The sequence below is a fragment of the Halichoerus grypus genome, chromosome X (genome assembly GCF_964656455.1).
Source record: "Halichoerus grypus chromosome X, mHalGry1.hap1.1, whole genome shotgun sequence".
Classification (NCBI taxonomy): Eukaryota; Metazoa; Chordata; class Mammalia; order Carnivora; family Phocidae; genus Halichoerus; species Halichoerus grypus.
In genome coordinates this window covers 99,512,477-99,539,170 of record NC_135727.1, presented here as the reverse complement: position 1 = coordinate 99,539,170, position 26,694 = coordinate 99,512,477, and the positions used below count along the sequence as shown (strand labels likewise).

Sequence of the window (26,694 nt, the reverse complement as noted above, 5' to 3'; positions counted from 1 at the left end):
ATTCAGGGATATTAAGGATTAAAAAATCAAATAGTAAAATGCTTGACCCATGGACTTACTTGAGGGATGATTGGCAGAGGTGAAATGATTATCTCCAGGAAAGTTATGTTAGTGGCAGCTGTACCTAATAATTGAATGCGGAAGAAATATAACAAATTCAACCAGGAGAGTACTTACAGCCTCAGATTCTCTCTGATATTTGGGCCATTAGGATTGCTCTCAGAAGACATACAATAGAGAAGAATTACTTTTGTTAGTAGAAAATTGATCTCTTCCTTCTTACTTCAAATGATTTCATCTCGGTCACTGTGACACAAGCTCTTCTGCCAAAAGTAGCTTTTTGTGTATTGGAATTTTCTAATGGTTTTTTTCCTGCCCAGCCAGTCTCCTCTTCATCACTCCATTGCCCTGATCCCTCTTCTGTCCTACTTCCCTTTTCCCTTCACTTCCTCCCTTATTTCACAGTCCCTTCCTTCCCCCTCACTCTTCAAGGACTACATTAGCTCTCTCCCTATTACATGGATCACCCCCCCACACACACTTTTTTGGTAATCTCTGCTCAGTTAGTTTTCTTTGTCATTGCTTTGTGATTGCTCTGTGCATGATAGGACATTTCTTATTTCAGAGAATTGCTATCATTTTAACTGGGCTTTACTTCTTTTTTGTTTTATAGAACCCTTCTGAAGAATACATCTATTTTGGGTGTGTGTGATGGTTACGCTTTCCCTGTTTAGTAGAAGTAAAAGGTACATAGATTTGGCAGGCAGACTTTGGTGTAGATTCTGATTTTTCCATTTTGTAACCTTAGTCAAGTTACTTATGTATTCTTTATTCAGGTTCCTTACTATAAGTGAGGATAATAATAGCTGCCTCCAGAGAATGTTGTGATTAAATAAGATGAACTATTTAATTGTTAACACTTTAATTTGAAAACTTTAATTTTCTTCTCTCTTTCTACTCCATCTTCCATTTATTTTTCTGATACTTGAAAAGATTTTCAAACTAGGTCAAGGTACCAAATGACCCAGTCAGTTCAAGTCCAAATGCACGCAGTTCCAAATTTCCTTCTCCATAGTTTCATTTTTTTTTTTTTTCAACCGAAGGAACATTTCTTAAGAGGACAGGCCTTACTCCAAGAGGTTTCAGTTTTCTTATTTTCTTGAACTTATTTCATTGAAATCCTGAGTAATTTCTCCCAATTTTATTCTATTATCAAGCAGTGTAAAGGACAATAATGATAGGGAAAATCATATAACAGAGTAGTAAAGGTTAACAAGAACAAGAAGTGGGGCACCTGGGTGGCTCATTTGGTTGAGTGTCTGACTCTTGGTTTCGGCTCAGCTCATGATCTTGGGCTCCATGCTCAGTGGGGAGTCTGCTTGAGATTCTCTCCTTCTCCCTCTCTCTCTGCCCCTCTCCCCACTTTCATTTTCTCTCTCTCTCTCAAATAAATAAATTAAAAAAAATAAGAACAAGAAGTATAACATGAGCTGCTCTTGTTTACTACAAATATTAGTTATTCTTGTGGAATTTTAGAGTCCAAAAGCATCACTGAAATCCATTCTCTGCATTAGTTTAATATATCATTTTGACTAAATGTTGATTCCCCAGATTAATCGCTTCTCAGCCTGGCAATACTTTATGAAATACCTGTCCCCTTCTCGAATTCATACAGGAATCTTGATACTTTTTTTCAGATTAAAATGTCCTGTGCGGGCTGAGTGTGGTGGAGTTGTGAAGCATGAAGTGAATTCCTGTGGAATTCATTCAGGGAGATTTTCGTGTTTTGTCTTCATTTGTTCCATGACTATTTATTAAATTTCCGAGGCAGAAATAACATGAATAAGACAGGCTCTATCCACCCCAAATCCACAGTTGGGTAGGAAAGAAAGATTTGCAAACCACCACGGACTCAATTTAGTTGTTGCTGCTCCTTTTTGATATGTAAACCCTTCAGATCTCTGTTTAGTCTCAAGCATATCATCTGGTATGGCAGCCACATTTAGTTTGCTTCCTAGAAACCATTGCCAATTCCTTTCTTCTCTGGCCCTCCTCCACTTAAAAAGCCTGAGTCTGAAAAAGCCTGAGACTCACTTTCCTATTCTCCCTTGTCATTGAAATATAAGGGAAATTTTTCTGGGGCTCATGAAAAGTCCGTATCTTCTGATAAAAGGAACAAGGTACATGAGGAGAAAGTCTGTTTTGGTTTCATTTCTATCACATCCCACATTCAAATGTTTTCTTTTTATTGTGATGCTTGGAACTGGGAAAGATATCTTGCAGTCATGAAGCAACCAGCCAATGGACCAAATTCCATATACTAAGTATGGTCAAACATAACAGTAGAAAGAGCCTAGATATTTGGTGACATGGGTGAGCCACCAAACCAACTTGATGCTGCTCTACCTTAAGTAGTTCGTATCACTGTAGTTTTTTATTGTTGTTGTTGATTTTGTCATTGCTGATATTGCTGTTACTTGCTGCCCAAAGCATTCCTCATTGATCAATCTGGAAAGAGTTACTTATGCCATTAACATTGCAGCCTTAATAATCTTAATTTGTCAGACCTTGCAAGGCCTGGACAGAATAGGTGCATTTTGATTGTGATTAGGGGGTAGAATATGAAAGGGTCAAAATAAAAATTGATCACCACGGTGAAGGAAGGTTGTTGGGCACTAGGGAAGAAATAGTACCTTAAGAACAAAGAGAAGAAAAAACAAGGAATGCAGAGTACACATTTTGCCCTTATAATTGAACCTGGAGCAGTGCTGAGTACAACATTAAAAAGGAATGATTTCACTCACGTGGAATTAAAGGAACAAAACAAATGAACAAAGAATACAAGAGAGATGAATAAACAAACCCCAGACTCATAAATACAGAGAACAAACTGGTGGTTGCAGGGGGTGGGGGATAGGTGTAAAATAGGTGAAGGGGATTAAGATACTTACCTTTTTTTTAAACAATGGATCAATTATTTAATTAGGTTCTTTGTAAGAAATTTAGAGCACCAATTTGTGAGGGTAAACTCCATTTGTGAGAGAAAACACAGAGCAAGCTAGCCCTGGAGCTGAGGAACAGCTTTGATTTTTGGTAGGATTTGTGAGTCCACAGATTTCTGATTAACCTTGCACTGCTCCGTAATCTCTTATTTCTCTTTCTCTCTGTCAAAGATCTCACTTTCCTGGTGTCTGGGTTTATACATCATCATCTTTTTTTTTTTTTTTTAAAGATTTTATTTATTTATTTGACAGAGAGAGACACAGCGAGAGAGGGAACACAAGCAGGGGGAGGGGGAGAGGGAGAAGCAGGCTTCCTGCAGAGCAGGGAGCCCGATGCGGGGCTCGATCCCAGGACCCTGGGATCATGACCTGAGCCGAAGGCAGACGCTTAACGACTGAGCCACCCAGGTGCCCACATCATCTTCTTGAAGTGAGAAGCATCAGTGAGAAGTTTGGGGATTTTCACACCCCTGATATAATTTTGGTGGAGGTGGCAATGACAAATTTGTGTTGTGTTCCACACAGAGGAACTCGATTGAGGGCCAGAGGTCTGGTCACAAGTAGCAAACCACTGCTCAGCTGCTTCAGGAAGACTGCCCTCTTGCCTCTGTGGTGCCCAGTGAGAATGGTCAGAATGGTGCCAGGAGTGATGCCATTTCCAGTTTCCTCACATGCTAACCACGCGTTTTGTTTTTTTTGGGTTTTTTTGTTGTTGTTTTGTTTTTTTACTGTCGCTCAACATCTTTCAAGGCACATCTTGAGTAGGATAAAACCCAGGCTTTTGCGAAGTTTAACCACTTGGGTACGACAATTCTTGTCAGCACCAACTGGTTTTGTGACAGTAGCAAGAACCTTCTTTTTCTTTTCAATCCTGGATTTAGCTGCTGAATACTTCCTCTTGTACATAGCCTTTCTGGAATACATGGCTGATGGGGAAAATCTGCCAATTCCTCTGACTGGGACAGGGTTTCGCCTGCAGGGGGGCTTCCACTTCTTTGGCATTTTAGCCTTGAGGTTGCCCTTTTTAACCTTGCCACCAGTGTCAGCCTTCTTGGCTTCAGGTTTCTTCTCCTTAGCATCTGACTTCTCAACTTTCTCACCCACCACCTTGCAAGATGGGAAGGAGCAAGAGTACACTTACCTTGATGAGCACTGAGAATTGTATAGAGTTGTTGAATCATTCTTTTGTATACCTGAAATTATCATTACCCTGTATGTTAATTATACTTGAATAAAAAATGGAAAGAAAACAAAAATATAGTGTTTGGTTTATATTTATTCTTTGCCATTTAATATCCTAATTACATGTGAACTGTGGCAGATTTCTAATTCCACCCTGGATCCATCCTGCTGTATCAATGGTAGTTTGAATGATTAGAGCATGGAAATCAATTTTATGACTGCTCTTAGGTACAGATCATTAGAAAAGAATATCTGTTGTAAAAAAAAAAATATGAGCAGTGATTTTTATTACTATTTTGGGCTATTGATTATTAATGATCCCAACCTTTTTTGAATTTTTTGGAAGTCTTCACTCAATGCCCATTTTAAGTCCTCGAGGAATGCCATTTTAATGAGGTTGGAACTTCAAAAAAAATTAGAACACGTCTCTCAGTAGATTGAGTTACAGGTATCTTTCTCTTGCCTTGCATCCTTCTCTCTACTTGAAGATACACCATTTACGGCTTTGGTCATCCTCCTGCTCTTGGATAAGTTATATGCTGGTGTGACTTTCTGTTAGCACATGCTCTACTCTATTTCTTACTTAGAGAAAACCTGACAAATGTAATTTTAAAAGATATTACTGTGTTCTGTTTATTTTAAGGAATAATTATTTGCCCAAAATATTTTCAGAGGAGCTGTTTTAGGTAGGAAGACTTTCAAATATCATTTGATAACATATTTGAATTACTACATTTCAGAAAACCATGTAAATCAGAGTAGATCTTCATTTACTTTTACCTTTCTGAAGCTTTGGTATATGCTTTCAGTTGTCAGAATTTATATTTAGAAATCTGTTTGTAACCAGGAGGTATGTAATGCTTTCCTATAAGAAATTCAGACCAGTGGGTTGCTATTTTGGTGGCTCTAATAGGAATTGAAATTACCATATTAGTGTGTGATGTGTATTCATTTGATTGTCATAAAGAATAGCTTACTTAAGAATAGTTTTATTGCAGAAGTTAATAATTTAGCATGTACTGAATATTGACTTTTGACTAAAATAACTACTTTTTCTGACAAGGGAAAGAGTATGAGAGTGTAAAAATATTTGGAAACATACCTTGGTTTTGTGTGGTAATTTTCAGGTGTATTGAAGTTTGTGAATTGTTTAATCAGTGGTATACATGATGGATATTATGTATTCCAACATGTAATACTAATTATATGTTTATAAGAATTACCAAAGCTGAGTAGAGCTTGGGAAAGAGCCTGAGCAAAACAATAACCATGGAAGAAATTGGAATAGGTAGAAATTGACCTGATCTGGGAGGGTAGAAAAGTTTTCAAAGGAAAAAAACAAGTTATGAATCCATAAAGTAAAAAAAATCATTGTGAGTAACCAGAAGTTTTAAAGTTTGGTACATCAATATACACCAAAGAAAAATGGCATCTAAGAGACCCAGTTCTTTTCTTACTAAATAACTGCTTAGATGTGAAAATAAATGCAAACTCCCAGCCTTGGAGCTTTTGCAAATAAAGAGAAAGAGAGATTTTAAAGCTCTTTAGGGGATAGGATTTACAGATATGTTAGTCAGGGTTCTCTAGAGAGACAGAACAAATAGGAGACATAGACATATGTATTTTATAAATATGTATATGTCTATATGTGCATCTATGTAAATGTATATATATACACATATATACAAAATATACATTTTACTATATATGTGTGTGTGTTTGATTTATTACAAGGAACTGGCTCATGTGACTGTGGGGCCTGAGAAGTCCAGACCCTGAAGAGCCAGTGGTACCCTGAAGTTCCATTCTCAGTCCAAAGACTTGAGAACCAGAACAGCAGATGGTGTAGATTCCAGTCCACGTCCAAAGGCAGAAGAACCCTTATGTTCTAGCTTGAAGACTGTCAGGCAGAGAGAGACTTCTTTCTTACCCAGTCTTTTATTCTGTTTAGGCCTTCAAGGGATTGGATATGGCCCATTCACATTGGGAAGGACAATTTGCTTTATTTAGCCTACCAATCCAAATGTTAATCTCATTCAGAAACCCTGTCACAGATTCACCCAGAATAATACTTAACCACATATCTGGACACCCTGTGGCCCACAGTCAAATTAACACTTAAAATTAACCACCACACAGGACTTAGTAATTGATTGGTAAAGGAAAGTGTGAAATCTAAGTGGGATCCCAAGTTTCTGAATGGGGCAACTAGGTTGATCATTTTACTATCTTGCCTTCATATCACTGGTATCAAATCTACTTAAAGAGCCTAGGTGAATAAATGGATTTATTTCAATGGTAATTTTTTAATCATAAGTATTAATAGCAAGAAAGAAATTATATAATTTGAGGTTAAGAGGAGAGAATATTAGAGGAGTGTTTTAATAAACATGTTTTATGTATTTTATGTAAATATGTTTTACGTATTTTACCACAGTATTCACTCATTCCTTCATTTACTCATTAAATATTTGTTGAGTACCTTTTATGTGTCAAGCTGTGCCCTAGAGCAAGTTCTCAATTAAAACATGAGTAAGATAGTCTTCCCTCAAAAAGCCAGTGGGAGAGAGAGATCAATAGGTCATTATGGTGTGGGTAAGGACAAATGAATACGTCCAGTATATTGTGGGAAGCACAGAGGAGAAACACATAATCAGGGATAGGTAAAGGGGCAGGGAATACTTTCTGGAAAAGTATTAGGAAACTATAAGCAATATTGCTGTAATGTATATTGCAAGATGGTAGTGGGGAGTGATGAGTATGAGTACGGGCCAGACAATGAATGTCTTGTTTAATATGTTAAGGAAGTTTGACTTTGTTCTATAGGCGAGGGAGACTCATTAAAGGGTTTTTAGAAGATGGGAGAAGAGTTAAAATGGGCAGAAATCGTCAAAGTTCCTTATAGGAAGATCTTTTGTTGGCTATGTGAATCACGTACTTAAAGAGGACAGGACTAGACACAAGGAAACCAGGTCAATTTATTGCAGTAGTTTAGAATCAGAGAGGTAAAAGTTTGAACCAAGGAAGTGTCAGCAGGAATAGAGATGGACTCTGGATTCAAGAAACATTTAAAACATAAATTCGTGGGGCGCCTGGGTGGCTCAGTTGGTTAAGTGTCTGCCTTTGGCTCAGGTCATGATTCCGGGGTCCTGGGATCTAGCCCCGTGTTGGGCTCCCTCCTCAGCGGGGAATCTGCTTCTCCCTCTCCCTCTGCTCCTCCCCCTTTCTCTTCCCCTCTGGGCTCACACACACTCTCTCTCTCAAATAAATAAATAAATAAATAATATTTAAAAAACAAAAACCAAAAAAACCCATAGATTCGTAAGACCTAAGGACTGTTGGAATGTGACGGTCTGAGTGAGGTGTAAGAATCAAGGATGACTTTAGATTTCTACTTTGGATTAATTCAGTACTATGATCTAAGATAGGGAGGGGACATTGTGTCAGTCAGCTAATTTTTCATAACAAATCTCTCCAAAACTCAATGGCTGAAAACGACCATATTTATTCTCCCTCATTCTTCTGCCTTTGGTTGGGATTAATTGTTCTAGGCTGGACTTGTCTGAACTTGGCTCCAAGTTGCACATTGGGTCTACTTTTTGCTGCCCCAACTCTCTTCTTTCTTGGGCCTATGGGCTAGCCAAGGAATGTTCTTTTATTTATTTATTTATTTATTTTTAAATTTTTTAAAAGATTTTATTTATTTATTTGATAGAATGAGAAAGAGAGCATGAGAGGGGAGAAGGTCAGAGGGAGAAGCAGATGCCCTGCTGATCAGGGAGCCCGATGCTGGACTCGACTCTGGGATTCCAGGATCATGACCTGAGCTGAAGGCAGTCGTTTAACCAACCGAGCCACCCAGGTGCCCCAGGGATGTTCTTTTAGTGACAAGTCAGAAGCTCAAGAGCCCAACTTCAATCACATAGTACGTCAAACCCCTGCTTGAGTTAATTTTCAAATAAATTAGTCTTAATTTGGCTGTCTCTTTTTAAATTTAAAATTCAGTTAATTAACATATAGTGTATTTTTTGTTTCGGAGGTAGAGTTTAGTGATTCATCAGTTACATATAACACCGAGTCCTCATTCCATCAAGTGCCCTCCTTAATGTCCATTACCCAGTTATCCCATCCCCTGTTATCCCATCCCCCCCACCCTTGAATTATATTTTTAAACATTCAGTTGGTTAAAGCAACCCACATGGGTAAGCCCAAAGTGAAGAGGCAAGGAAGTATACTCTACCTTTAGTGGAGGGAACTTCAAAGTCATGGCCAAGGGCATGGATAGATAGGTAAAGAATTTGGGCTGAAAATTTAACACCCTGATGGCTATGTGGGTGATGGATATGAGGAGGACAACACTGGAAGTTAGGAGATTATTGCTGTGTTTTAGAAGTGATAAGAGGCCAGGGCCTTGGCAGTAGGAAAGGAGAGGAGATGGTGAATTCGAGAAATGTTCATAGACTGGAGATGGTTGTAACATGGAGGCCAGATTCAGGAGGAAGAGTCAAGGATGACTCTAGGCTTCTAGTTTGTCTGAGATATAGGAGGAATAATGATGGGTTCAGTTTAGAAAACATTGAGTTTGAGGTAGGATGATCATGTACTTTATCATTCGAATCAGGACACTGTTGAAAATGTGAAAGATTGTTATTAATAATTATGCCACAAGGGTAAACCTGTCCTGAGACTGACCTCAGGAAAACTGGTTGATAGTCATTCTGTAGTAAGTAATCAAGGTGAGGGTTTTTTTTTAGCATCGAGTTGATACTTGAATGTGAAAGACCAGGGAGAGATCTGGTGTGGTGATAAAGACTTGGGAGTCATCAGCACGCAGTGAAAAGTTTGAAAGCCAGAGCCCAGTTGAAATCATCCAAAGGAGCATATGTAGAGTGAAATGAATAGAATGAGAAGAGGATAGAAAGTTGGAATAGAGGATGGATGAGGAGCTGAAGAACAAATAAGAATTGGCTTACGCCAAAGAGGAGAATTTAAAGGATCAAATAATCATATCAGAAGAGTCAGGGTCAGAGCTGGCTTTGAGTGTGACTGAAACCAGGAATTTGAACATGTTTTTCTTTTTTTTTTTTTCCTCTCAGACTCTATATATTGGCCTTTTTTTTTTTTTTTTTTGTCAGGCTGGGTGAGCCTTTGAGGCTAGAGCCATGGTCTCAGGCAGCTCCAGGCTCATATTCTTTTAGCTCCAAGGAAGAAAAGAGCTTTTCCTTGATAACCCCAAATACAAAATAATCTTGGAGGAAGGCTCTGATTGGCTAAGTATAAGTCACATGCTCATCCCTGTACCAGTCTGTGTGGCCAGGTGCTATGATTGCCAGCCCCACCATAACCACAAAGAAAGGGAAGTTTTGTTATCAGAAGAATGAAGGAAGATGTACTAGGCAGAAAGAATCAACTGATACCACCCACAGTGGAGACTGGAGAGTATTATAGAGGCACAAATGTCAAGAGAGCAGGAAGTCTTAAGAAAGAGGAATTAAGTACAACTTCAAATGCAGTAAACAGGTGCAAGAATATAAAGACTGACCTAGTCCTTTTGTATTTGACAGTTGGGATTTATTATAGCAGTTGCAGGAGAGCAGTGGGGTAAAAGTCAGATTACAGCAATTTGAGAAGTGACTAGAAGGTGGGTTGGACACAGAAGATGTAGACAAGCATTTCAATAAATTTAGTAAATGTGAAAAGAGACAAACAGGACAGTAGATTGATGGCCATGTATGAGTGTTTTAGACTTGTTTATAGGTTAAGGTTTAGGAATAGGTAAAACTGGAGAGATTGAAGTTAAGAAGAGCATGTTTGCTGGAACAATGCTGTGAAGGAGAGATGAGATCAAGGACAAAGAGATGAAGAGACTAGATTTAAAAAGGAGGAAGGACATTTGATCCTAGTGAGGAGGTGCGGCTGAGAGTGGACCTGGAGAAGTTAAAGGAAGGGAAGGACATTGAGAGGAAAAGCTGTCTTCTGAGAGGCAGGACATCAGGGCCTGAGTTGTGAGCCTGAGAGCAGCACTGGAAAAGTCACTGAAGGCACTGGCCCCAGGAACTGACCAGAGCAGAGGAGAACAGTTCACAGGTGATTCTGGGGCCTCGCTGATTTGTAGACGATGAGTTTGTCTTAGTACCAGTCCGTAGGGCTGTGTGATTCTCTCCAGTTGTCCTGAATGTGGATATGAAGAAGGCAGATTGAGCCAGGGTTGGAAATTTAATGAGATCCCACAAATGAAGACAAGATGTTCTCCTCAAGGAAACTTAACAGTTTTAGAGTCAAAAGCAAAATCTTAAGAAGAAATAAACAAGAACAAGAAGGGAGCTTTTTTGTTGTTTAGTTGTTTTGTCATGGTAATTGTGGACCTCTCCATGAGATTGCATTATAGTTTATCTTTGCTTTGAATTTCTGTTGTGATTAAGAGTTTGTAATTCTCAGACCATTGGGGAATAAATTGAACCTTAGCAGATGTTTCACAATTTGCAAAGCTGATTCCATGTAGTGTGTTTCATGTTGTGTTACGTTTCTGATAGTTATCCTCTCCCTTCCGAAGCCCCACTACATGCACACAGATGGACGTTACAGCCACATTATGTGCAAAGCCCTCTTGGTCAGTATCACTATGAAGCTCACTGGAATTGATCAAGTCCATGTCACTAGTTAAGTGTGAGGATATAACTTCAGGTTTCCAAGTTTCAGGTCATTGTGCCATATGAGAAAAAGAGATTTATCAAAACTGTAACAAATAAACCTTTATTCAGTGATACTGAAAGTCTTAGAGGTCACTGAAACAAAGTCTTAGCAATAGCTGGAAATATTTTATGGCATAGTATAAAGAACATGGAATCCCTTTATAACAAATGCAATATGAGATCCAGGGCAAATGAGTCTTTCCCTATCTGAAATTGGGGTACAGTTTTTTCTTATATACCTCACAGGATGGTTATAAAAAATCAAAGAATATAATGAAAACTTTTAAAATAATAAATGAGATTATAACTTATTGAGTAGGGTGCCTGGATGGCTCAGTCGGTTAAGCGTCTGCCTTTGGCTCAGGTCATGATCCCAGAGTCCTGGGATCAAGTCCCACGTCGGGTTCCCTGCTCAGTGGGGAGCCTGCTTCTCCCCCTTCCTCTGCTGCTCCCCCTGCTCATGCTCTCTTTCTCTCTCAAATAAATAAAGTCTTTAAAAAAAATAACTTATTGAGTAATATTTTTTGTTGACATCACATTTCTATTCATTTGGCACCATAGCATAGATTATTTAGAAACTGTTGATTACACATTGGTCTCTTTCCAGGGAACTTGGAGGAATAGTATAAATTGGTTAATAAATTTGTTTAAAAATACCTAAATTCTCCAGACCTCTTTTTTAATTTATGTAACAGATTTTAGCAGTCAAGAGACAAGGATTCAAACTATTTACTGCATTTGCAAAATTAGTGAGGTGGATGACTGGAATTACCTTCTACCACCATCTGTATTTCTTTATCCTGGAAAGTATGATTAGGCTAACATCTTTTACTTGTTACTGTCCTTGTTAGGATTAAGAGATCCTGGCCTTGAATTTTTTAAGTACAGGGGAATTGCTCATATCATCTTAGTTGAACCTCATCTTTAGCCAGTAATTTCCTGACTAATCAGGAGGGGCTTAGATTTCAAGTAAGTAAATTTATGATTACTTTTCCCCATTATTATTATATAATTTTATATAATTATATATTATTATTATGTAATTGTAGCTGGAGTGCTCAGAGTTGCTGATTCTTGTTTATACTCAGTACAGTTTGGGGCACCTTCCTAAAAATCTGTTCTTAGGTCATTTTAAATGGAATAGAGAGGTCTACTGTTAAAATAAATTGAGTGTGAAACTTTATATGAAGCAAATAATCACTTAATGAGCAGGTCCAAATTTTCATATATCAGGTTTTCTTAAATTAAGATTTTTCTCATTTAGATATGTAATTTTATCTTAAGGTACATCTATTTTTATTATATTTGAATTGGAGAATTTCTTTTACCTAGAGAATGGTTCACTTTGTAAATTACAGTGAAGTAGTGCTCATAAATCCCTTGTTTTTAACAATGGGTTTTTATTTTAGGACTATGTTGAAGGCTATTTACACTGATCTTATTCATAACCAGCTTTATGAGAAGCTTAAATACTGCTTTTTGAAGAATTGTACATCGTAAAGGTTCAGTACCCTAAAATTTGCATTTTTAAGAAAATTAGACAATTGAATAGTTTCTTCAGATGGAACCCATAAATGATTGTTTTAAAAAAGCAGCTTCACTGAAGTATACTTTACATACAATAAAATTTAAATTGTACAGTTAGATGAGTTTCAACAAATGTATGCAGTTATTTAATCACCGCGAACAAGATATAGAACATGGCCATTACTTCAGAAAGGCCCTTCCTGCCAGTTTGCAGTCAATCCTCTTCACCCCAGCCCCTGGTAACTGCTGATTTGCTTTCTTTCATCATAGTTTTGCCTTTTCTAGAATTTTATATACATGGAATCACATTGTATGTGATCGTTTGTGTCTGGCTTCTTTCACTTCATATGCTTTTGAGATTCATCCATGTTGTTACTTGCATAAGTGGTTTGTTCCTTTTCATTGCTGAGTAGTATTCTGTCATATAGATCTATTACATTGTGTTTATCCATTCACTGGTAGATGGACATTTGGGTTGTTTCCAGTTTGGGGCTATTATGCATAAAGCTGTTCATTGGAATACAGGTATTTCCATGGACATATACTTTCATTTCTCTTAGATAAATACCTCCTGGTGGGGTTCTGTGCCTTATGGTACTGTGAGGTTTAGCATTAAAAGAAACAGCCCAATTGTTTTCCAAAGTGGCTATACCATTTTTAATTCCTAGCAGCAAAGTGTGAAAATTTGATTGCTAGCATATGGGATGGTCAGTCTTTTTAATTTTAACCATTCCTGTAGGTGTGTGGTGGCCTTACGTTACGGTTTTAATTTGTTTTTCCATAATGAATAATGGTGTTAAACATGTTGCCTTGTGCTTATTGGCCATACATGTAGCTTTGGTAAAGCATTTATTCAAACCTTTTGCCCATTTTTAAAAGTTAGTTGATTGTTTTCTTATTATTGAGTTGTAAGATTTTTTTAAAGACATGTTTTGGATACAAATCCCTTATCAGTGGGGCGCCTGGGTGGCTCAGTCATTAAGTGTCTGCCTTCCGCTTAGGTCATGATCCCAGGGTCCTGGGATCAAGCCCCGCATCGGGCTCCCTGCTCCACGGGAAGCCTGCTTCTCCTTCTCCCATTCCCCCTGCTTGTGTTCCCTCTCTTGCTGTGTCTCTTTCTGTCAAATAAATAAATAAAAGAAAAAAGAAAAAAAATCCCTTATCAGCTAAATGTTTTGTAAGTAATTTTCTTCCAGTGTGGCTTGCTTTTTCATTTTCTTAAGAGTATCTTCTTACCACTACAGATTTTAAATTTTGATGAGGTATATTTTATCAATGTTTTTTTCTTTTGTGGTTCATGCTTTTTGTGCCCTAAGAACTGTTTGCCTAACCCAAAGTCACAAAGATTTTCTTTTATGTGTTTTTCTAGAAGTGTTATAATTTTAGCACTCGTTTTTAAGACTACTACTCATTTCCAGTTAATTTTTATATATAGTATAATGCAACATTTGAGATTATTTTTTTTCCGTATGGGTATCCAATTCTTCAAGCACCAATTGTCAAGGACTATCCATTTCCCACTGAATTAATTTGACACATTTGTTGAAAATCAGTTGAGTGTGCATGCATGCGTGCGTGTGCGTGTGTGGGGGGGATGGGGTTCTGTTTCTGAACTCTCTAGTTCCGTAGTGTATATGTAAGTTTCTGAGCTGTGAAGACTTTATAAATAACTCATCTTCACCATATTGTTTCCTCTGTTCTCTGTGCTAAGTCTGTATCATATATATTTGTCACTGGATATACATAATACATTGTAATTATTTGTTTGCATAGTTATCTGATCTAGTAACTTATGAGCTTCTTGAGGGCAAGGACAGTGTCTTCTTCTGTGTTCTCATGTGCTAACACTGGGCACATAATAGACATCCAAATATAGTTGTTGGGTTAAAATAAACAGAATATGGAAATTAGAGTGTTAAATCTTTTACCTATATGAGTGTAATTGGTGTTATATTTGTAAAATCTAAGCAATTTCTCTTACTTTGTTAGTTGTCTATTATTGATACATAGAACCAGTGTTTTTCCTGACGTCATGGACAGCTTAATTTTGACCAGTTGGTTAAGGTTGTCTTCTTAGAATCTGTTCTTTGACCTGATAATAAAAATAATTCGTATCTGTTGGTACATGTCAGTCACTGTACTAAAGGCCAACGTGTATTATCTGATGTAACGTTCAGGACAAACCTGTGAGGGCAGGTACTATCATGATGCTTAATTTATAGACGAGGGAACAGAATTAGGAAGCTAAGTATCTTGCCCAAGGTCACATATATGATCAGTGGCAGAGAGAATGAAGGTATCCCTTCACTGAAACAGCACACTATAGTCATTGCCTGGCTTCCTCTAGGAAGGTTCAGTTGTAAATTGATCTTCATCTGAATTAAGTGTTGTCAGTCCTTGGGGTCTGAAATATGGCACAGTATCCTTGCTAAAAAGTAAGGCACTGAGTTTATTGTCTTTGAATATACATGCAGTTATTTTTTCAGGCAAAGTTAGTCATTACATATCCTATTTCTCAGTAAGTAATACCAAATGGCTTTTACAACTTGCTCAAGATATTACAGAAAGTGTTATGATGTGATATTTAGCCTGACATTTCCCGTTTAGAAAGACAGTCCTTTGGGCATGAAAGCTGTTTGTCCTCCTGAGCCTGGTGTGAAATACAAATGCCACAGGGCCAAGTCCCTCCTAATCAACTAATACCTCATCTATTTGCTTACCTTAGGCTTTATAAACAGAAACTGGAAGCGTGATAGGCATTTGGGTAGAGAATGGAGCACTTTGGGAAGGATGGGTCTTACAAGAAAAAAAAAAAAAGCCTGAAAATATCTGTAGGTTGTATCTCAGTTTTTCCCAACTCCAGTTCTTTTTTTTTTTTTTTTAAAGATTTTATTTATTTATTTGACAGAGCCAGCGAGAGCAGGAACACAAGCAGGGGGAGTGGGAGAGGGAGAAGCAGGCTTCCCGCGGAGCAGGGAGCCTGACGTGGGACTCGATCCCAGGACCCTGGGATCATGACCTGAGCCGAAGGCAGCCGCTTAACAACTGAGCCACCCAGGCGCCCCCTACTCCAGTTCTAATACGGACCCAAATCCCTGCCCTTCTCAACTCCAATTTTTCTGATAGGCATGAGTTTCAAACCCATTTTCTCTAATCCCAGGACTGGTGCTTCTTATGCTATCCCAAGACTGAGGAGTTCTTGTGTTTTGCGCCCCTTCTCAATATCGCACCCATCATCTTTGAGAATTTCTCAGCACCTTCCTTCTTTACCACACCAGTCTCTGAAGTCTGGCGTTGTGGTGATGCATTCATTCTAATAGGATGGTGATAAGAGGAATATCCAAAGGTAACTAAATATCATTCACTGTCTTCTATGTGCCTCACATTGCATTTATCTTCTTTAATCCTTACAACTTGGTGAAAAAAGTTCTGTTATCACCTCCATTTTATACATTTGAGAAATTGGAGGCTTATACGCTTAGGTTCCTTGCCAAAGGTCACATGGCCCATAAGTGGTAGAGACAGGGAATGAACCTACCTTTCTTTGATGGAGGAATGAGTACTTTTAATCACTACCTCATAATGTCTCACAAAAACCCCGAGAATGCCTCAGAAATGGATCTGGGACCAGTTTTGAGCCAAACAGAACATATTATAATAATCATCACCTTGTGTCATCCATTCTTGTTCATAAAGCAATATTATATCCGTTATTGGGATATGAGTCATATGCTGCCATTGTTTTGTCAATGAAGCTATCTTTGCAGTTTAGCAGAAATGTTAGGAAGACATTTGGGGAATTTAGGAAGTGTCTTCTGCAGGAGTAAGAAGAGGAATCTGATAAGATGACCTTGGGATGAGTGACAAGATCAGTTTCTTTGCAGTTACTTTAATGGGATACCTCCCTGTGTTGCTTTGAAATGAATTGACTCAGCTTCTTGACTAAATGATAGGAGAGGGAACTTGAGAGATAATAATTTCATTAAATGATTATTCATTAAAGCCTTGTTCAAGAACTATTTTATAACAGTGCTATTCATCTCTTCTCCTTTGGACACCTTTCTGATTCAGAATGTGTCAGTTGATTTAGAACGTTTTTTCTGATTCATTCTCATGTCCCGAGCACATACGTATGGTTCCACCTGAAGGTTAAAAGATGAAATAGACAGTCTGTGACAGGACTTTGTAAGATTCAAAACAAAACAAAACAAAAAACTGCTAAGCATTTAAACGTCCTGTGTTTTAATCCTGCCCTTTCATTACCTACCTATGTATGTTGGAGCACAAATATCTCCGAATGCCACTTTCCTCACCTACTGAAATGATGATTAGATAACAACTAAAGACCCTTCTATCTCTGAAATGTTTTGAGTTCAATATATTCCCAATGTTTCCTAAAGTTATCTAATCTTTATTTGTAGTAGATGCCTTACATCAATACTCCTGCTGAAAAATACCATAGAACGGTGATTCTCAAACAGTTTGGCCTTGGACCTGTTAAACATGATTGAGGACCTCAAAGAACGGTGATTCTCAAACAGTTTGGCCTTGGACCTGTTAAACTTGATTGAGGACCTCAAAGAGCTTTTGTTTATGTGGGTTCTATCCATCAATATTTACCAGATTAGAAATTAAAGCTGAGAAAACTTTAAACATAACACAAAAACACATGTTCCATTAGCTGTCAGAATGATGGCATCATTGCAGGTCATATAGCCTCTGGAAAATTCCACTGTACACTCATGAGAAAGTGAGGGTAAAAAAGGCAGATAAAATCTTGGTATTATGAAAATAGTTTTGACCTCATGGACTTACCGAAAGGGTCTTGGGGATCTCTAGGGGTTTTTGAACCACATTTTGAGAAATGCTGCCATAGAACTTATGTATTTAACTTCTTTTTGAATGAAAGTAGATCAATGTTTAGATTATCCAGTTCACTATTATCTGCCCCACATCCATTCTTGGTTCTTCTCTCAATTGTGGGTTAATAACAGGACAGGCCTTGTTCAAGAACTATTTTATAACAGTGCTATTCATCTCTTCTCCTTTGGACACCAGAATCCAGACCTCAGTTGTTGGTTGGATCCAAAGGTTTTGTTAATACTTGAAGGAATTCCTTTAAGATTTTATAATAATAATTGAAGGATTAAGTTGAAAAACATAAACACATGTGGGATAAACAAAATAGTATGCACTACATAGTTTGAGAAAAATTTAGATATAACAAATTAGATATAATTTGAGCATGGTTCTAGTATTAGCATCCAATTATACTGTACAAGAAATGGGTGTAACAAACAAAATAAAAGAGAAATGTCTCTTTGGTTCATCTTAGAATTTTCTTCTCTTTTAGTCATCTGGGTTCTAAGTCATCTATTAATCCTGTGCTCTGAACACACCATCCCCCCACCCCACAGGCTGTTCATTTCTGCATATAAAGGATTTTATCTCAGTTTTAGAGGATTCTCATTCTTTCTAACTGTAATTGCTTAGAGTTCAAACTTGAATTCCAGAGTTTTTCCAACTGTAATTTTATTGTTCTAGCTACGCTTTTCTTAACATTCTCTTATGCAAATTTGTTAATGTTTGAATGTAGTGAAGCTCACTGCCCTTCAAAATAACCTGCAGTGGGTTACTGGAGAATGACGTCAGTCTCCACTCTAGTGGGATGGTACAGAGATACGATGATACATCTTGGTTTTTTGTTGGAAAAGGGCAATCTGAGGCTGAATATCCCTGGTCAAATATCTTCTCCAATGCTGAGTCAGTGCCATTAATTTCTTTGTCATATTATTATCCTTCCTTAGCAGATACTGTTGATGCTTCACCCACAGCACCTCGATACTTACTATTCCTCTATGGGCCAAAGGTTTCTTATTGTAAGCATGTGTGATTCTCTGGGAACTTTTCCTGGCTATAGATGTGTGCTTTGGAATATAGTGATAGCCAAAAAAAAAAAAAAAAAAAATCTATGACGTAAAGCCCATAGAAGCAGCTCAATCAATGATAAGTAGGAGTTTGTGGGTAAATACCTCAGCTCCCTCACTTTTAGTTGAAACAATTCTGAGGCATGTTCTACACAGTCTCCTATATATCTCCAGTGGAACTGAGCCTCAGTTGCCCATAGCTGAAAGCAGCTCATTAATGTACCTTGCACTGGTTTTCTTCCCTTCTCCGACTCACCACTAGTGTTCCCCTGGATCATCTCCCAATTTCACTCAAAGCCCTGTCTCAGAGTCTGCCTTGAGATAATCTTAAACTAAAATACACCACCCAAAACCTGTTTTTTCCCCTCTTTTTAGTGTTCCATGTCCAATTATAGACTATCCACATCAATACTTCTTGCTCCATATAGCACTAATGCTAATTTTTAATCTAGAGCTGGTTACTGTTCCATGGTAGCTGCTGGAGTTTATAGTCAGTGGTGTCCTGGTAAATGTTTAACAACCAGCTCCTCCCAGAAACTCCATTTATAGCTTTTGTAGATTACCGTGGTATATGTAATCCTACTCTGGCTGATTTCAAGCTACTAATATGGTATCACTGAACTCAAGGTTGAGAAGGGAAGTCCACAGTTGACTCCAGTGAGCCCATAAAAGCTGGCTTTGGCACACCATTGTTTACTAGGGCAAATTGTCACAAAATGGGGTGCTGCAGAGGTGAATGTTTGACAGAATTTCTGAATGCTAGAGTGTAAATATCATCCAATCATATTCCCTCATGGTATAGATGAGGACTCTGAGGACCAGGGGAGGAAGGGATCTGTCCATTATCTTACACAGTTAGTTAGACCAAAAGCCAGGGCTTTGTGGTTTTTGTCCATTGGTACAGATGATAAGGAGCAGAGAGTTTGGGTCATAGGCACAACAAAAAAGATCTGGTTTTCCAAGTTCAGTGATAATGGTGAAATATGTGTTGAGGATGTAGGATCAACTAGGAGATAGGGTTAGGTAAGGAAAAATGTGGCTAGTGCCTTAATAGGTTGTTTTTCTACTTCCCTTCCATACTTCAATAAATATTTATTGATTCCCTCTGATATGCCTGGAATGATGTTAGCTACTGGGAATTCAACATTGAACAAAACAAATTCTCCCGAAACCAATATTTCACTGTATTGTTAACTAAGTAAAACTTAAAACAGTTCCTATCCTCACATATTTTATGTACTAGTAAGAAGAAAGATGCTAAACTATTGACTGCAAATATAATAAATGTTAAGAAAAGAGAAGTACAAGGTGTTCTATGTTAACAGAGACCTAACCTAGTCTAGAACTTCAGAGGAGGAGGATTCTAGGGAGAGTAAACAGGTCTGGGGCTCAGAAAGACTGATTTGCAGAGTCAGATTAAGGGCAGAAAAACAACACTGGAAGTAGAGCAAGATAGAGAAAATTAAAATAATTCTCAGAGAGATTACTATATATGATGGTAAAGAATATTTAATTTGCCATTTGGTGTGGGCTGGGTTTGGGGAGTGAGAGATGGGGAGTCACTGAATGGATTTAACCAGGGAAGCAGCATGCTTTTGTTTATGTTTTTAAAAGGATCCATCATGATTATGGAGCAGAAAAGGAACCAAACTTGGACTAAACCAGGAGAGTCACTCTGGTATCTTTAAGGTCCCACAAATATTAATGGTGGTTATCACTCCAATAATTCCATGACACTTTGTGGTTTAGCTTAGCAATTTGATAGGTAGATATAATGTAAATATTATCTACGACATTTTAATTTTATTTATACTTGCTAATCTAATTTCTAATCTTTATACTACCCTAGTAGGTATCTGGCCATAGAACCTATAATTTAAAAAATAATAACAGTAAAAATGCTGAGCATTGTTCTAAGTACTTTAAAAATATTAACTCACTTAATATATACAACAACCCTACAATATAGGATCTGTACTTTTTCTTATTTTAATAAACTAAAACACAGAGAAGTAACTTGTGCAAGCTTACCTAGATAATAAGTGATAGAGATAGGATTCGAAACCCGAGCCTTCTCACTCCAGTGTCTGAATATTCTCCACTGTGCCATAATCACTTTTTGTACTTTATCATCTATGTAGGTAATTAGTTGTAACAAGTTGAACAATTCTATTCCGCTATTGAAGTAAATTCTCTTCAGCTCTGTGATTTGTCAGTTTGACTATATTTGTCTTATAACTTTGTTACTTGGTTGGAATAATTGAACTTCTTATTTAGATAATCGGAGTCTTGGGGCGCCTGGGTGGCTCAGTTGGTTGGGCACCTGCCTTTGGCTTGGCTCGTGATCTCAGGGTCATGGGATCGAGCCCTAAGTTGGGCTCCCCACTCAGCGGGGAGTTTGCTTCTCCCTCTCCCTCTCCCTCTGCCCCTAACCCCGCTCATGCTCTCTCACTCTCTCTGTCTGAAATGGGTAAATAAAATCTTTTTAAAAAATTTTTAAAAAAGACAATCAGAATCTAATGCTTTTTTCCCTCTCATGTGAAAAACACATATGTGATACTTATGGAGCAGGTGCTCTTGTAAATTCTTCACAAATACTAACTCATTATAACTCAAAGAGGTATGTAATGTCATCTTCATTTTACAGGTGAAGAACCTGAGGCATCAAGAGTTTAAATAATAAGGCCAAGGACACATAGATAACAAGCTAATTGGGAATCAGACCTATGCAATCTGGCTGAAGTACCATACTTTGAACCGCTAGACCGCAGTCTTTCTTAACTGGAACAGTTAGTGCAACCTAATCCTAAACAATTCGAATTTGTTGAATGGTGAGAATGGGTGTTTCACCTTCCTAGACAAAATACTTTGAATTCTTCCAGTCTTTCCCGATAGTACAATTTGGCACTTATGTGCACTGTTATTTTCAGTTTGAGATCGGAAAGACAACATTAATAAAGTGAAAGCAATACAGTATTATTCTGAACTCTTAATATAAACTACTTGAAAGTTAATTCTATAGCCTATAGTTCTTTAAACTTCCCAGAGACCCCAGGATGAAGGAGCCTTTATAAATGTTCCATAATTTGCTTCTTGATTGATTGATGTGTCTTTGATTTCCATACTAGAACTGATATACTGACAGCCTGCCTAATTTTAAGTCCTATCACATGAGTAACAATGAAAGCCTCTATATTTCTTTATTAGATACATCTAAATACGAATTGCAATGACTTCTATTATAGTTCTTTTCATATCAAGTATATATGCTAGAAAATAGACATCATCTTTAAAAAATTTTGTATTTAACTTTTGTATGGAGCTGTAATGGCTTATAATTAAGGAAAATCACTTATCAGTGTCATCCATCAAATTAGCTCTTCATCATTATTATTATTTCTTGAACAAATATGTGAAACAAGTGTGAACCTGCACCATGCAGTTCTGTGTGTCTTGATGGGCTCAGGTAATAAGAATATCACTTTAGCTTTAAATAACATATCTAGTTTGGGGAACATTTTCAGATGCATTATCTCTTTTGATCTCTTCTGACATTTTATACTGCTTTCACTTCATCGACGTAGTCTTTCCTATCTCAGACTGAACTCTAGGCACTGTTGCAATAACCAGAGAGGACGTGATGTGGGGTTGTACTGTAAATATGTCAGGTTGAGCTTCAACTCCATAAAATGCAACCCTTTACATGCTGTCATAAAGGATAGTATGACTCACAGTATTTTTACAGGTGACTAATGCTTCACAGATGTGTGATTGTTTGGTGATTACAATTACAGAGAATGACTTTGCCCCCTTTCCTGAATTTAATCTATTTCTTCCTTTTCCCTACTTCCCTTGAGCTTGATAGATCCACTTTGACTGTATAACTGTTCTCACTACCCAGATTCTTCACAAGGCCTCCTGGCTGGCTTTTGTTTTTCTTGTTATTGTTGAACTACCCAGTGGAAAAAATGAGCTGCTTGAGTTGAAGAACCATCCAGATCTTTTAGGGAAAGGCACCCAACCAAGATCTCCTGGGTCACTTAATTATTTAGCAAACAGGATTGAGAGCCAGTAAGTTCTTGGCATTGAACTTGGCATTAGATATTCAAAGATGAATAACACTGACCCAACTTCAAAGGGCTCTTGGTCTTTGGGAGTTTGTGAAACCAGAGTGAGAAGTACTTGAAATTGATATCTGGATGTTCTACTCATCAGTTGTCTTTCATGTATAAACTGAGCAGTAAGAGAATTAATAATTATTAAATATTTAATATAAACTACATGCTTGATATGTATTATCTTATTTAAATTTCCCCCAATTTTTCAAGAAAGGTATTTTACAGATGAAGAAACTTAGAAAGGTTGCAGCAGCTGAGACGTAGAAAGTACAGAAATATCAATCAATGGAACAAAATGCTATTTTGTACCATAGATTAGCATATAGCATCTCATGAACATCTATGTGCTAGGATGTGAGATGGGAAAATGCATAGAGTCTGAAACTTGGAACTTTATTGACCTTAAGTCCCTTTTACATTAGTGTGGTTGACATCATCTGCCATTTCATGGCAGAGGGTCAATCAACTATTTCCAGCAGTTCCAGTGACAGGGAATGCGTATAATATTTGAGATAGTCCATCCCATTTTTGAACTACTGTCATGGTACTAATGAGCATACATCTAATACCTGTGAGTTCTACTTATGGGTCCCACTTCTGTTGCTAAAGCAATATAGAATTTCCTATTTGAGCAAGTGCTTTTTGCCCATGTCCTAAGTGTGAATTGAAGACAGTTTTTGGCCTGCAAAGGAAGAAAACTTGCTGGTTGTCTGGATTTGCAGTATTTTGGCTCCTGGGAGAGTTTTTTCCTTATTATGTCTGTGAACTTGTTTAATGTCAACAGATCCTGATCTACTTTTAGTGTGCTGACAAGGATCACGTTTCTGAGCCGGGGCTAAGGATGAAATCCTTGAGATATTTTTTACCAGAGTCATGACTGATACTCTAGGAGATCTCTCAGTAGCCAGGCTATTGGGACTCTGAAGGGAACTCACCACTCTGACCTTGATACTGGGAACAGGAGCATTTTATGATATTCTTTCTCCATGTGTTGAATGGGTTCAACATAGAATGCTATGGGAACAATTAGGAGGGTACCTAGCTCACATTTGGTTGAGAAAATGTTTTCCAGAGGCAACAGACATTAGAACTAATTTTATCTTATTTTTTAAAAGATTTTATTTATTTATTGGAGAGAGAGCAGGTAAGCGAGCATGAGCGGGGTGGAGGGGCAGAGGGAGAGGGGGAAGCAGACTCCCCGCTGAGCAAGGAGTCTGACGTGGGGCTCGATCCCAGGACCCCGGGATCATGACCTGAGCCGAAGGCAGACACTTAACTGACTGAGCCACCCAGGCACCCCTAGAACTAATTTTAAAAGAAGAAGAGTTAGCCAGGCAAAGCTGGATAGTTGGGGTTGGGGGCAGGGCACATCCTAAGAGAAGAAAGACTATGTACGAGGACACCGAGGCATGAGAGAACATGACATGTGTGAGCAATTGCAAAGGATTCAATATGACTTCTGAATTTAATGTTTTTTGACTTTATTGAGGTATAATTTATGTTCAATAAACTATCCATTTAAAGTATTGAGTTCATAAGATTTTTTAAAAATCTACTTACTGTTGTATAATTTATAACATAATGCACATGTTTTAGTGTGCAGGTCTCAGGGTTTTCTTTTTTAAGTTGTGGAATAAAGCACATACCATAAAATTTACCATGTTAACTGTTTTTAAGTGCATGGTTTGGTAATGTTAAGTATATTCACATTGTGGTGCACAATCTCTTTTGAATAATAGTAAACCAAACTCACTCAAACATCATAGGACTTTAACAAGAAAAATAATACAGTATTACTCTTTATGTTTTCATAACATTTGGATTGAAAATATATTGGTAATGAGGACATTGATCAGATGGGACTCATAGATTGTAATCATTAAAGCAAATTTTTCTCTATCACCATCCCACTAAACTCAGTGGAAATACAGGCATAGCTCAGAGATATCGGGAGTTCAGTTCTAGACCACCACAGTAAAACGGATATCACAATAAAGTGGGTCAAATGAATTTTTTGTTTTCCTGGTGCATATAGAAATTAGGTTTACATTGTACTGTAGTCTATCAAGTGTGCAGTAGTATTCTAAGAAAACAATGTACATGCCTTAATTTAAAAAGTACTTTGTTGCTAGAAAATGCTTACCATTGTCTGAGCTCTTTGCAGATGGAGGCTCTTGCCTCAATGTTGATGGCTGCTGACTGGTCAGGGTGGTGGCGGTTGAAGGTGGGGGCAGCTGTGGCTATTTCTTAAAATAAGACAAAAATGAAGAATGCTGCATCAGTTGACTCTTCCTTTCATGAATGATTTCTCTGTGGCATGTGATGCTGTCTGATAGCATTTCATCTACAGAACGTCTTTCAAATTGGATTCCGTCCTCTCAAACTCTCCTGCTACTCTATCAACTAAGTTTATGAAATATTCTAAATCCTTTGTTGGCATTTCAACAATCTTCGCAGCATCTTCAGCAGTAGATTCCATCTCAAGAAACCATTTTCTTTGCTCATCCATCTGAAGCAACTCCTCATCCATTAAAATTTCATCAAGAGATTGCAGCAATTCAGTCCCATCCTCAGGCTCCACTTCTAATGCTGGTTCTCTTGTTGTTTCCACCACATCTGCAGTTACTTCCTCCACGAAGGCTTGAACCCCTCCAACTCATCCATGAGGGTTGGAATCAACTTCTCCCAGACTCCTGTTCATGCTGGTATTTTGACCTCTTTCCATGAATCATAGATGTTCTTCATGGCCTCTAGAATGGTGAATCCTTTTCAGAGGTTTTCAATTTATTTAGCCCAGATCCATCAGAGGAATCACTATCTATGGCAACTATAGCCTTACAAAATGTATTTCTTAAATAATAAGACTTGAAAGTCAAAATTACTCCTTGATCCATGGGCTGCAGAATGGGTGTGGTGTTATCTGGCATAGAAACATTGATCTTGTTGTCCATCTCCATCAGAGCTTTTGGGTGACCAGGTGCATTGGCAATGAGCAGTCATATTTTGAAAGGAATCTTTTTTTCTCAGCAGCAGGTCCCATCAATGGGCTTAACATATTCGGTAAACCATGTGTAAACAAATGTGCTCATCCATTTATAGAGCAGAGGCAGAGTAGATTAAGAATAATTGCCCTAGGATATTTGGTATGGTAAATGAGCATCGTCTTCAACTTCAAGTCACCAGCGGCCTTAGTCCCTAACAAGAGAAATCAGCCTGTCCTTTAAAACTTTGAAGCCAGGCATTGACTTCTTCTCTCTAGCTATGAAGGTCCTAGATGACATCTTTTTCCAATTTCATCTACACTGAAAATCTGTTGTTTAGCGTAGCTACCTTCACTGATTATCTTAGCTAGGTCTTCTGGATACCTTGCTGCAGCTTCTCCATGAGGACTTTCTGCTTCACCTTGCACTTTTACGCTATGAAGATGGCTTCTTTCCTTACACCTTATGAGCCAACCTCTGTTAGCTTCCAACTTTTCTTTTGCAGCCTCCTCATCTCGCTCAGCCTTCATAGAAGTGAAGAGAGTCAGGGCCTTGCTCTGCGTTAGGCTTCAGTTTAAGTGAATGTTGTGGTTGGTTTGATCTTCTATCCAAACCACTGAAACTGTCTCCATATCAGCAAGAAGGCAGTTTCACTTTCTGGAAGGAGGAGGAGTGCTCTGGAGGAACACTCAATTTCCTTCAAGAACTCTTCCTTTGCATCCACAACTTGCCTAACTGGCACAAGAAGCCTAGCTTTCAGCCTATCTTGGTTTTTGACATACCTTCCTCGCTAAACTTATAATCATGTCTAGTTTTTTATTTAAACTGAGAGACATGCAACTATTCCTTTCATTTGAACACGTAGAGGCCATTGTAGGGTTATTAATTGGCCTAATTTCAATATTGTTGTGTGTCAGGGAATAGGGAGGCTAAAGGAGAGGGAAAGAGATGGGGAAATGGCCAGTCGATGGAGCAGTGAGAACACACACAGCATTTCTTGACTAAGTTTGCCATCTTATATGGGTATAGTTTGTAGCACCCCAATACAATTATGATAGTAATATCAAAGATCACGGATCACAAGTCACTATAACAAATATAACAATAATGAAAAAGTTTGAAATACTGTGAGAATTAACAGAATGTAACACAAACGGTACTGTTGGACTTGCTTGACCTGGGCGTGGCCGAAAGCCTTCAGTCTGTGAGAACGTATTATCTGCAAAGTGCAGTAAAGTGAAGTGCCATAAAACAACATATGTTGG

General features: G+C 37.9%; 1 protein-coding gene and 1 pseudogene across 8 annotated transcripts in view; one reads left to right on the top strand and one right to left on the bottom strand.

Moving 5' to 3' along the window:
• The window catches only part of SYTL5 (synaptotagmin like 5), a 290,114-nt gene that overhangs the window by 48,373 nt on the left and 215,047 nt on the right, over positions 1–26,694 (top strand). The gene's annotated exons all lie outside the window — the stretch shown is intronic.
• LOC118531909 (large ribosomal subunit protein eL6-like) lies at positions 3,003–25,832 on the bottom strand (annotated as a pseudogene).